This window comes from Natrix helvetica (genome assembly GCF_964273705.1).
Source record: "Natrix helvetica genome assembly, chromosome: 1".
NCBI classification, from domain to species: Eukaryota; Metazoa; Chordata; class Lepidosauria; order Squamata; family Natricidae; genus Natrix; species Natrix helvetica.
This window is the reverse complement of record NC_138548.1, coordinates 133,602,212-133,615,153: the sequence shown is the minus strand read 5'-3', so window position 1 is coordinate 133,615,153 and position 12,942 is coordinate 133,602,212.

Below are 12,942 nucleotides of genomic sequence, written 5' to 3'. Positions count from 1 at the left end.
GGCACTAAGCAGCTTGCTTGAAGATGCTTGCCAGAATATCATTTTTCTCCATATATTTAAACTGAGAGAGTAAGACAATATTACACAGTCGTGTCCATCACTGTCCTTCCATGGGATCATACAGGTGGTGCCAGTTGTTACAATAAATTAAGCAAGCAAGTAACTCACAGTTTGACAGCAAGAAGAGGAAAGGAGATAATTGCTTTCCTGGAAGCTGGAAGGGGAAAAATGTATATTTAAATATTGCATTCTTGACATAGAAGTGTTGTTCCATTGATGCAGGAATGAAAACTTCTAGGGCCTTCAGTTGTTTCTGGGATACAAATCGCAGCTTCCCTCACTAACAGTCATGTTAGTGGAGCTTTTGGGCATTTTAGTTTAAATCTATTTGAAGAGCCCTGGATTTGCTAGTTTTGCCTTATCCACCCACTGCATTAACATCCTTGTACATTATTCCCACAAATTTCACTGGGGTTTAATTTCAAGTGAATGAGTAAAGAACTGGCAGAGAATTTAAGCCTCAAGGTCTTTGTATCCAGTGTTAGCGATACACGTAGGGAATCAACCTGTTGAAGTATTTCATTATTTAATAGTCATTAATATTCAACGAATACTTAGATCATGGGTTGAAAGTGACTAGATAGTTATTTTTGGCTTGGTCAAGTACCATGATGGTGAACCTATGTCATGTTTGCCCAAAGTGGCACATGAAGCCATGCCTGGCACATGTGGCATCATCCATTCCTCTTCTGGGTTTTTGGCGCGCATGGACGTGCAACGATCAGCTGTCCTTCGTGCATGCGGCAGTGCTGTAAATTGGAAGAGCTGGTCTCCCGTTTTACGGAGTGAGCATGCACGCTGGCGAGCTGATCATCGCTTGCGCATGCACGCCAGTAACCGGAAACTAGGAGATTGCGTGTTCTAGTTCCATTTTATGCGAGAAAGCCAGCTGGCTCACTGTGAGCCACTCTCTCTCTCTCACAGTGCAAGCCACCTCACAGGGTTGTTGTGGGAAAAATAGGAGGAGGAATGATGTTTAGGTATGTTCTCCACCTTGAATTATTTATAAAAATAAGAAAGGAGGGAAATAAATAAATATTTCCCCCTCCCTAAGAATTCATCATATGGTAAATTCAAAGAAGAATGCTGCAGTGCAGTCATATGTCCAATTTGTCAGAGGATGAGGGAGATTTAGGTGCTTATTTTTAATATGAATCTGCCCAATGGAGAGTTCCCCAAATATCTGAATGAATATATAATCCAGAATGCAATGATTTATTGTTTCTACAATTCTTTCACAATATTTTTTTTTACTTCTGCAATATGAAAAAAGGAAAAATAAAACTGCATATATATGGAGAAATTTCACACAAAAATAAACATACAGAAATTCCATTTGATAAGGGCATATGGTTAAAAAAACATTGCTTGTAAAAACAAAGTACCGTAAATAATGTATCATACGAATGTAAATTATTGTACAAAACAATTTTGTGCTGATTTTAAAATAGTTTAGTTTACTTTATTCTCATTGCATTTCATACAACGAAATTAAATTGTATTTTATTCATACTCCAATTTTTCAAATACTCAAAATGTCTAAAAAGGATTTAAGAAAACATTAAAAATTAACAGATGCAAAACTTAAGAGTTAAACCAGGATTAATATTATCTTGATAACCATTCTGAACTTTGGAGGATGCATGAGAAAATCAGATGCAATGAACTTGGATTTAAAATTGCAAATATTATATAATGCAAAAGAAATTCCCCACGTTTTCCAAAATGTTTATTTAGACTTTTATCTAGAGACATCTTCAGTTTAAAAGACTGACAAATCATAAGCCATTTTAAGGATAATGCACCATTTCATCTTCTAATAGGCACATTTTCTTTAATGTCTATTTGCCTTTTTATAATTTTGTATAAAATTGTCATGGGATTCCTTCTAATGGAATGGTGGTTTTGATATTTTGAAAATAAAATAAACCAAAAAGGAAGTTGCCTGCTGACTGGGCAGCAGGCTAAAGTGACATACAATTAAATCCAATCTTCATCTCCTATACTGTGATACTATTGTATATTTCTATTTCAATTTTAATTACTATTTCTCAATTTAATTCATTTGATGCGAACATCTGCCCTTCCTTGATGTGGATATCAATGTGTATGTGTGTATGTGTGTGGAGTTATGCTTAAGTCACTTCCTAGGCTGCACTACCAAAATAAAAATAAAATAAAATTAAAGGAAGAAATAAATGTGAGTTTAAAATATAGATGCACTCAGTTAGCAATCCTTTATATCTGGGAGAAGCTTATTAAACTGATCTAAAATATTTAAAATTTTGTCCTGTAATTGCATTCTTGATATTGTTTAATTACTCATTAAATAAATCACACAGCAGACAACTTGGACCTCACAACCTTCACAACTAATAACCATCAGATTGTTATAACTGTTAACTTGGACATTTACAAAATTCTATTTAAAAAGTTAAATTTTCTCTCTCTTAAAAAAAGTATGGAATATTTAATATTTAGGATATTCTTTTCCAATCTGGTGGCCTCTAACTTTGTTGCAGTGATTTGGTTTTTATCAAGGTGGAAGTATACCTTCACTGGAAGTGGCCAGATTTGGAATACCGTATTTAGACTAAAGGCTGAATGTTGATATTTAATACTGAGTGAATCCCAGCAGACTCTCTTTTGGATCAGTATTTTTTGATGCTAACTGAACAGATTGTTATATTTTTGACAATTTGAAAAATGATAATAAAATTCTGCATTTGTTATAGGCTTCAAAAATTGATAGCTACTGTTATGCCCAATTCTACCTACAAAACCTCGTCCCCCTGGCAGCAAGTTCTGCCAGCTGAGCCAAGCAAATTTCCTTAAGCAGGAAAATATACAGGGGAGGGCTTAGATATTTTTAGCAAGAGGTTCTCTGCCTTTTATGTTTTTACTTGCAGAGTAAACTAACTGCGGAGACAATGTTACTGTAACAGTTTATTAACAATACTGCTACAAGTAACGGACTTAATGAACTCTCTCGTCTGGCAGCTCTATATAGCAGAACTGTCAGACGGACAACCAATAGGAATACTAGTCTGTTTCCTCGAGCCGGCACAGACGCATTGACCAATCACAGGACACAACACTCCTTCCCCCTGGACTGCACATGCATAATCTTGCAGGTATGCTGGCTTTCTCTGCCTTCGCTCAAACCAGTGCAGTTCAGCCTCCAGAGCAACCGGAGGATGAATGTTGTCCCTCTCTGGTCCCCATGCCGGGGGCACTAGTAGTACGGATAATTGTCCACTCGAAGCTGTCCATTCTTCTTCAACTGGAAAACCATCAACGGATAACAGAACGTGAACTTCTCCGGTCCCTATGTCTTGGCATCTATCCCTTGCTTCCGGTGCGCTTATGTCAGCCGCTGTCCTCGTTTCCTGGTGGCGCAATTGATAAATGTGTTGCAGCTATTGCCGACCATCACACAGCTGGACCCTGTAAGAACAGGGCCCTGTTATCTAAGTAATCCAGCCCGGTAACCACTTAGGCTCTCCCATAAAATTTTGTGCAAATACCCCCTCCCCCCTATTAAATACTCTAGGAGGGTCTTCCTCTAAGCATCCTTGAGGTGAGTATGTTGGATGAAGTCTATCCAAAGTGCTGCGCAACCTTGGTCCCATTAAAATCTTGGCAGGGCTTTTCCCGGTTATGGGGCTTGGTGTCGTGTGTTGCGCTAATAAGTATGTGGCTATTTTCTCCGGCCAGGGGGCGCTTCCCATTTGGCTTAATGCCTCTTTTGCTGAAAGTACGGCGTGTTCTGCCAATCCATTTGCTGCAGAGTGATATGGGGCTATCTGAGCGTGTCTTATTCCCGACCTCGCTAGGTAAGCTTGAAAACTAGTTGCCGTGAATTGTGGTCCATTGTCGGACACTAATGTATCCGGCAATCCATGTGTAGAGAACAGCTTACCTAGGACTGCTATTGTTGCTTCTGCAGTTGTTCTACACATGGGGAATAATTCTACCCACTTTGACAGTGCGTCAACCACTATAAAAATAGTTTGGCCTAACCATGGACCCAGGAAATCGACATCGATTCTACTCCACAGAGGTGAGGGCTTCTCCCACTCCCTTACCAGTGCAGCAACTGGTGCCGGGCGGACCTGCTGACATGGTTGGCAGTGCTGTACCCAATCAGTGATATCATTGTCAATAGAGGGCCACCAAACGTAGCTTCAACTCAGCGCCTTCATTCTAACTATTCCTGGGTGCCCCTCATGGAGCCGGGCCAACACAACCTGTCTTAGTGTTTTTGGAATTATTACCTGAGAGCCCCACAACAAACATCCTTGCAGAACTGATAATTCCTCCCTGTGATGATAAAATGGAAGAAATTCTTCCCCCATCGGATTTGGTGGCCAACCACAGCGTACCCAATCCATCACTTGAAGAATAATAGATTCCTTCCATGAATGGTGGGCAATATCTATTGCTGAGAGGGGTAATTTAAATTCTTCCAGTATGCACACACTGTGTATGGGAGCCAGGTCAGTCACTAAAGTGGGCAATGGCCAACGGGTCAGAGCGTCTGCATCACCCATTTGCTTACCTGGCTTATGCTGTAGCGTGTAATTGTAAGCCGCTAAAAACTCCGCCCAGCGTGACATTCGGGGTGATATGATTTGCGGCATAGGACGATTCCCTGCTAAGATTCCTAACAATGGTTTATGATCAGTTACTAACTGAAATGGACATCCATACAGATAGTGATGGAACCTTTTTACTCCTGCAATGGCTGCTAAAGCCTCTTTATCCAGCTGACTATAATTACATTCAGCCTTTGATAAAGTGCATGAGTAAAATGCTATAGGAGCCTCCAGTCCATTCGGAAATACATGACTTAATACAGCACCGACCACGAAGGGAGAAGCATCGCATGCCAGTATTAATGGCAAGTGCTCATTGTATTGCACTAATACCGGTGCTGTTGTTAGCAACTTCTTAACCTCTGCAAAAGCATAATCTTCGCGGGTGGTCCAACTCCAATTGGCAGACGTGTCTAACAAACGGTGCAGTGGTTCTGCCACTGAAGCCTTACGTGGAATGAAACTTGAGTAAAAATTCAAGAGTCCTAAAAACGCTTGTAATTCTGTCTCATTAGTTGGTGCTGAAGCTGCATTAATAACCTCCACCTTCCCTGGTGTGGGGTGAATGCCTTGGCTATCAATTAAGTACCCTAAGAATTCCACAGCGGGTACTTCTAGCTTGCATTTTAATTGCTTCAATCTGAGCCCGCCTCCCTGAAACGGTTAAATACTTGTCTCAGTGTTTCAATGAACTGTGATCGACTGTCAGCCGTGATCACGCCATCGTCGAAATATGGGATGACCCCGGGTATTCCATGGAGTAGGCGCTCCATGAGTCTTTGGAACAACCCAGGAGCGCCGCATACACCAAACTGGAGGCTGTTACATATGAATGCGCCATAGTGTGTTACAATTGTTTGTGCTGCTGCAGTTTCTGCATCTACTGGTAATTGTTGGTAGGCTTGTGCCAAATCTAGCTTTGCGAATATCTTACCCTGACCCAGTGAGTGCAACACATGTTGCACCACAGGGACAGGGTAAGGATGTGCCAGTAATGCCTTGTTTAATGTCGATTTATAGTCCGCGCAAATTCTTATCGAGCTCCACGTCCACTTTGTGCTTTAATGCTAATGGAACGCGGCGAGCTTTAAGCCAAATGGGTGCCACCTGTGAATTAAGATTCAATGAGATTGGTGTGCCCTTATATTTACCTAGAGATGGAGAAAAAATATCGGCGAATTTACGGGTCAACCCCTCAATTTCGTCCCCTTGGGCAATGTAATTCATTCCAGAAATTGAAAGACCCAGTGCCCTGAACCAATCAAGGCCTAACAGAGATGCTAGTGGTTTGGACACCACTATTAGGGGAAGTTGACCCCTGAAACGCCCATAGTGCACATTGAAGTTTCCACAGCTGATGATAGGAATGACATTTCCTTGGTAGTCTCTCAAACGGCAGCGAGGAGGCAGCAGTTGGTTTCGGTGCAGTGACGGCAGCAGGGAGTGCAGCGTATCCCATGACATTATCAACTTTGCTGACCCGGTATCCAGCTCCATGGGGCAGGGCTTGCCTTCCAGTTCGATGGTAATATGGATTTTTCCTGTTCAGATTCCCTCAGTGGATGCAGAGTCTATGGTCCATTCTGTTACATTATCATCGTTAACCATGCTAGCATAGCTGTTAGTTTGGCGAATACTGGATTTGGCAGAGTTTGGCCAACTGACCGATTGTGAGCCAACAGCCCTATTATCTGGTAGCCAAGCCCGGCAAACAGTAGCCAGGTGGCCCTTTTTCCCACATCGCCGGCACACGGCTGATTTGAATTTACACTGAGATCTCAGGTGTTTGCCACCGCAGCTTAAACACCATTTCCAATTTCCTCTAGGAGCATCTCCCCGGTTGTTGACTATTTTGAGGCAACTGACATCGATGTCAGCCTCAGAGTCATTCTCTAAACTGTCACTCTGGTGGTGGACTGATGCTGCTTGAGAAGCGATGCTGGCAGCCAACTGGTATCGCTGAAACTCTGATGTAGATTTTTCAGCCATTTCAGTTGCCCTTGCTTCATCCACAGCAATTTTCAGGGTCAATTCAGCCCTCGTAAGGAGTCGGCATTGCAAACGCAGGTCATTAATACCGTAGATAAATTGCTCCAGCAACACCTCATGCAGGTCGCCAAACTTGCAGTGAATGACTGCAGCCCCCAGAGAGGCAATGTAGTGGCTGATAGACTCACCTTCAGCTTGCATACATTTACGAAAAAGATGCCTACGAGCGAAACGCAATGGCGTAGGGGCATAGTATGCTTGGACAGCAATGAATCCCAGGGAATGGCATGCACAGGAGTTGGAGCTGCTAATGCCCGAGCCGTTGCGAACATATCTTGGCCACAGTAACTAAGAAATACCCTTCTCTTCCTTTCGAGGGAAAGCCCAGTTAAATGGTTGGCCTGAATAAAGCATTCAAATCGTTCAAGGAACGCCTCCCATGATTCCTTGTCTGGTCTGAATTCTGCAAAAACATTTGCGGTAGCCATTGTTGGTATTGCAGGCATTGCTACTGTCGGTGGGTCAGTTAAAAACACCTTCATCACCAGTTTTATATTTCTACTTGCAGAGTACACTAACTGCGGAGACGATGTTACTGTAACGGTTTATTAACAAGACTGATACAAGTAATGGACTTAACGAACTCTCTCGTCTGGCAGCTCTTTATAGCAGAACTGTCAGACAGACAACCAATAGGAATACTAGTCTGTTTCCTCGAGCCGGCACGGACGCGTTGACCAATGACAGGACACAACACTGCCTGGTTGCTGGGTGGGCATGGCCACGGTGGGCGTGGCCTAGTCAGCCTCCTGCACCATGGCAGTATGGGAGGTGTTTTTGCCCTCCCCGGATTCTGGATGCTTTCTCAAGCCTCCGGGAAGGGAAAAATGTGCATTCCCGAACTTCCAGTAGGTCTGTTTTTTGCCTTCTCTGAGCCTCCATACGTGACCTGTATCCAAAACAGGCCGCCTGGGGACTCCTGAGAGGGAAGGGGTGGGTGGGGCAGCCAGGAGTGGAATTTGGGGGTTCTCTGAACTGCACAGAATCTTAGCTAGAGGTTCTCCCGAACCCCTGTGTATATGTGGACTTTATAAATAGAACAGTGGGTTTTTTCTTGCTTGCCCTACAAAGCAAATTCTTCAGGAGATTCCTCAGCCAGCAACTGTTCTGCAAATGGATTATGCCTACTGCATGGAAAAGGCGATTGCAAGGACAGAGAATAAGCATCAAGTGCTACGCCTCCAAGTTTGCTAAATGGCAACGCAAACCATGGTATCTGTCTGCAACATCAATTCCTTTTGCAGCCATGAAAAAAAGGCAGGCTATTTATTTATTTTGTCACCTACGAATACTTTCTGCTTTTTCTGATTGGTAACAGTAAATGTTGTAGAAATAATTTCTGCCTCTTAATTACACATTAAGAGGGACTTGTGACATAAACTGTTTCTTGGCTCCTGAAGTCGTACCACCTATGGCTTCACTTGTAACGCACGAAAGCATTTCACCCAACTCACTGATTAAGTGCACCTCATTGCATTATTAACAGTTCCCTTGATATTAAGTCTTCTCCCTCCATTGCCACTCTTCCATTTCCACTTTATGAAACCAATTCACTATTTCAACACAATTGGAGCTCTTTTGTTTACAAAGCAGTCAGTCACAGGGGGACTACAATTACAAGATGCATCAGATTTGTAATTTCTCCCCGAGCAAAACTCATCTGCACTGCTGCTGCCACAATTCACAAAAAAGGTTATGCAATCAAGTTGGAATTTAGAAATGTTGAATTATTCTAAGTCAGACCTGATTCTTTTTGGATAAAGAATCTTAGAATTGTTTAGTTATGAACCTTGATTCAAACTGAAACCTCTTGGACTATGTAAGATCATAGTTAAGTGGTGTGTGTGTGTGTGTGTGTGAGAGAGAGAGAGAGAGAGAGTGCAAGCGAGCAGTTGGGACAACAATGGATGAATTTATATGACTCAGGCAATGTATGTTTAAGTTACATAACTGACAGACAAATCTCATAGCATAAAGTGGCCTTTACATTACTGAAGTATGTTTTTAGTTCTATGGGCTATAATGACCGCTAGTAATTAAATGCTTAATGTAGTCTCTGCAACTGTCACATCTTTTGCTACAATATCACTAAAGCCAAGCTTATGAATATATTTCTCAATCTGAGGGACAGTGGGAAAAATTATTTATATTGGTCTTCCTCAATTTAGTATCTACGGACTAGAGGTGAGTTTCTGCCGTTTCGGCAGAAGTCTCGCATGGACGTGCACACACACAAGCAAACCGGTAGTAAAAAAAAAAAAAGGAAACCTACCACTGCTACAAGACCTGCTGGATTATCATTCCTGGCCCTTATAACTAGTGGTTGTACTGAATGGGTTGACTGGAGCTGTAGCCCAACTGGAAATTACTAAGTTAGTAAAGTTTACTCCGGAGCATCTCTATTGTGGCTTGTGTTAGAATGCTAAGTACTAACTAGAGCTAACCATCACTTCAGGACCAGTGTTGCTGGCTGAGAAAGCTGATATATGGATTGTCTCATCTTCAACTTCCCTTCCTAAGCGTCCCCTGAGTTAGAAAACTTGGACGCAACAGCAGAGCATGTTGATAAGAAAGGGATCGTGTTTGCTTCCAGCCTTGGAAATTTCAGCCAGCAGCAGTTCAGTTGGGGCACATTTGTACACATTTGGACTCATTTCTGAATGTTCTGCTCCTCCTGGGCTTGCTATTGAAAAATTTGGAAGGAAATTCATCCTATGCTTCCCTCTTAGCCAGAAATACTACAAGAATGGGATAGCTTATTTGAGAAATCATCCCAGCTGCAAAGAGCGACAGTATGAGAATCAGAAGGCTTGTCACTATGAATATTTTGCTCACCTGGTGAAGTTAAGCAATAGATCATTGAATGTAAAAATTCAGGATCTAATGGAATTTCAAGCATTTGTCAACTCTTAATTCTTATATTGTAATATGGTTAAATAATGGCTGAGAAGTTTAATACCTATGAAACCCAGCTCCTATCATCACTTCATATTGATTGCCATCTCAAAAAAACTTTATATACAGATCCTTGTGTGCAAAATGATCCTGAGAGTATCCTCCCCTGTGCTGGAAATGTGGTTTCCTGAGTTTATTGCCTATTTCTTGGTAATTTAGCTGTACAACTGCACCGCTTTTGTGAGAACATTCACCTGGAGCGTTCTTGGATTGGTTCTACTCCTTGAGTGTACAGGAAGTAGTAGTAGCTAAGAAGACCCCCATCTACCTCTCCGATTTGTGATATGTTTAGCAATAGCAATAACACTTAGACTTACATACCACTTCACAGTACTTTACAGCCCCCTCTAAGTGGTTTACAGAGTCATCATTTTGCCCCCAATGATCTGAGTCCCCATTTTATCGACCTTGGAAGGATGGAAGGCTGAGTCAACCTTGAGCCAATGAGACCCGAACTGCCAAACTACTGGCAGTCAGTAATCAGCAGAAGTAGCCTGCAGTACTGCACTCTAACTACAGTGCCACCGCGGCTCTTGATTTGCTTTGTCATTGGATTGCCATCTTGTCATTATTTTGTCGTTATTTTTTTCTTGTTTGAGTTAGTACTTATATTCTACTGTAAGGACCATGGTGGGTGGTGTGGTTAGGACACTGGGTTGACAAGTGTGCGTTCAAGACCTGAGTGCTGCCATGGGATGGGATGAGCTCCTGTCCTTTGCTCCAGCTAACTGCTGGTGACATGAAAGGAGCCCCCAACTGGGCATCCCAGTTGTTTGGTCCACATAGGAAAAGCCAGAGGAAGAGTGCTAATTCAGTGATTGAGAAAAGGTTCTGTATGAAGAAAGTTTCAGTTTTGGTTTTGGTTCTCTCTTGCAGAAATTCTCTTGAGTGAATTGAGTAGGATTCTGTTAATTAGTACAGCAAGAACCAAGGGGGGTGGTTGGGAATTTCATTATAAACAGACTGACATCCTGACACAAAGATGGCAGTTTATTGATGTTTCCAACCTACTTCAGAAGATTTGGAGCAAGGTGAGTGTTGAGCTAGAAACTCACAGCTGTGAGCCACACGTACATTAACTTTCACATACCTTGTTAACAAAGGAATTAAAACTCTACATAGCTTTGTTTTCTTTTCATGGGGTTAGTATTAAAAGCACGCTTCCTATGGAAGGAAGTATAACAGACACTGACCCACAAGGGAGTGGATGAAATCAAGGTTGCACCGTTCAAAAGTTGCCTCTCCCCCGGTTTCCTTCTTGTAACATAATGAGGAATTAAGTCCCTCATTTCCAGCCTTCCCACAAAGTCCTTGAACTCGCAAGAAACATTAGCAGATGTTCATTAATGCAAAAGCAACTGGAGGATTGGAGGCATTTTCTGGCAATCCATGTTATGCATAAATGTTTGAAATTCTCTATAGAGGGAAACCACTTCTGGTTCAAAGCCAGTTGGCCATACGTTAGTGCAAGAGGTGGGTGGGAAGTGGGTTAGGCTTTGATTGGGAATTGTTAGTATTATGGTTGTTTGTTTGTTTATAATTAAAGAAGCGAGCATCCAAAATACATGGAAATGCCCTGTTATTAACCCCTAGTCACTCTGAACCTAATGAAAGAGAAATACTGAGTTTAATGGTTTTGGATTAAAAGGGAATGAATCAAGATAAGGAATTTCTGATATCATTCTAAATTTCCTAAAAAGAAGCTCATTGCCCCTTAGGTTTTACTTTAAGTGCAGAAGCTGAAAGCAAAGCAGAGAAATCTAGATTTACCTATAATAAAAATACAATAATAACTGTCATCATCATCATCTACTAATTCTGACTGCTCAAGAGAAAATGTGCACAAATCCAGAACTGAGAAGACAGCAAGAGATAGCAAATTTTATTTTATTATTTATTAAACAAATTTATGTAGCTGCCAATACATAGGTGACTCCAGGTGGCTTACAACATTTAAAAACCAACTACATCATAAAAACTCATAAGAAATCCCCAGCTGACTCCCATGGCAACAGTACACCATCAAATGCCACTTGCTGCAAGATCACACAAACCACAGCATGACAAAGTAAGAACAATGGTGCATTGGAATACCCGCAAGAAATGCCCTTTGTCTGCAAACAAGAATAGGTGGGACCACAAAACAGACAAAGCAATAGAAAATGAAGATGTGAAAGTGAACTTGGGCTTTAGAATTAAACAGATAAAAACACCTGCCACATAATATCCAAAGCTTAATAAATTGTTGATAAAAAGATAAAAAAAGGCTGGATAGTGGCCATGGCAGCAGTTGGAGACAAAACAAGAGAAAGAACTGGAGAAAATCACAAAATGCAAAGGACTTGCCAAAATAGAATTACAACAACCATGGCAAGAAAAAGTAAAGATAAGATCAATAGTAATCGCTTCCTTGGATACAATCCCAAAACAACTGGAATGCCACTTGAACACCATCAGCATTGACAAAATCTCCATCACTCAATTGCAAAAGGCAGCTTTATTTGGAACAGCTTACATCCTGTGACAATACTTTTAATATTATTAAACATCTGCCTGTCCCAGATCCTTGGGATGGACTTGACAGATGGATAAAAAAATGCCAAATTCAGTCTAAACATCTGGCTGGATGCATGACCAACCACAATAATCATAACTGTTAAAACCAGATCTGGATAATCTACAGGGTTGTCATGATCGCTTTGTAATGGCCAATAGGAAGCTATTCTAGAGCAATCACACCATCTGTGTGATTACTCTAGAACAGTGGGTCTCAACCTTCCTAATGCCGCGACCCTTTAATACAATTCCTCATGTTGTGGTGACCCCCCAACCATAACCTTTTTTTAATGTTTTCAGTATTTTTTCAAAAATATGTGTTTTCCGATAGTCTTAGGTGACCCCTGTGAAAAGATAGTTCGATCCTCAAAGTGGTCCCAACCCACAGGTTGAGAACCACTGCTCTAGAATAACAATTTTGGCTCACTTCTCTCTTACGTGCAACTTTCATGCTACTCCAGGAAGCTGTTCCAGAATTAGCAATGCTGTTGGTTGTGGCAGCTGTATCAACACAAGGAAGCATAAAATTGGCCACATATTAAACACTCGGGAACAATACAGTAGAGAATATCATGAAAATATTGCTTTTGAGAAAAACCTGTATACCAGAATTCCAGTGTATCCAATAATATAATCTGAGATTTAATGTGGCACATTTCAACTTTTGTCCTCCTGTAGCATATATGTAGTTTTCTCTAGTTTCTTCAGTTACTGGGAAGCAGCC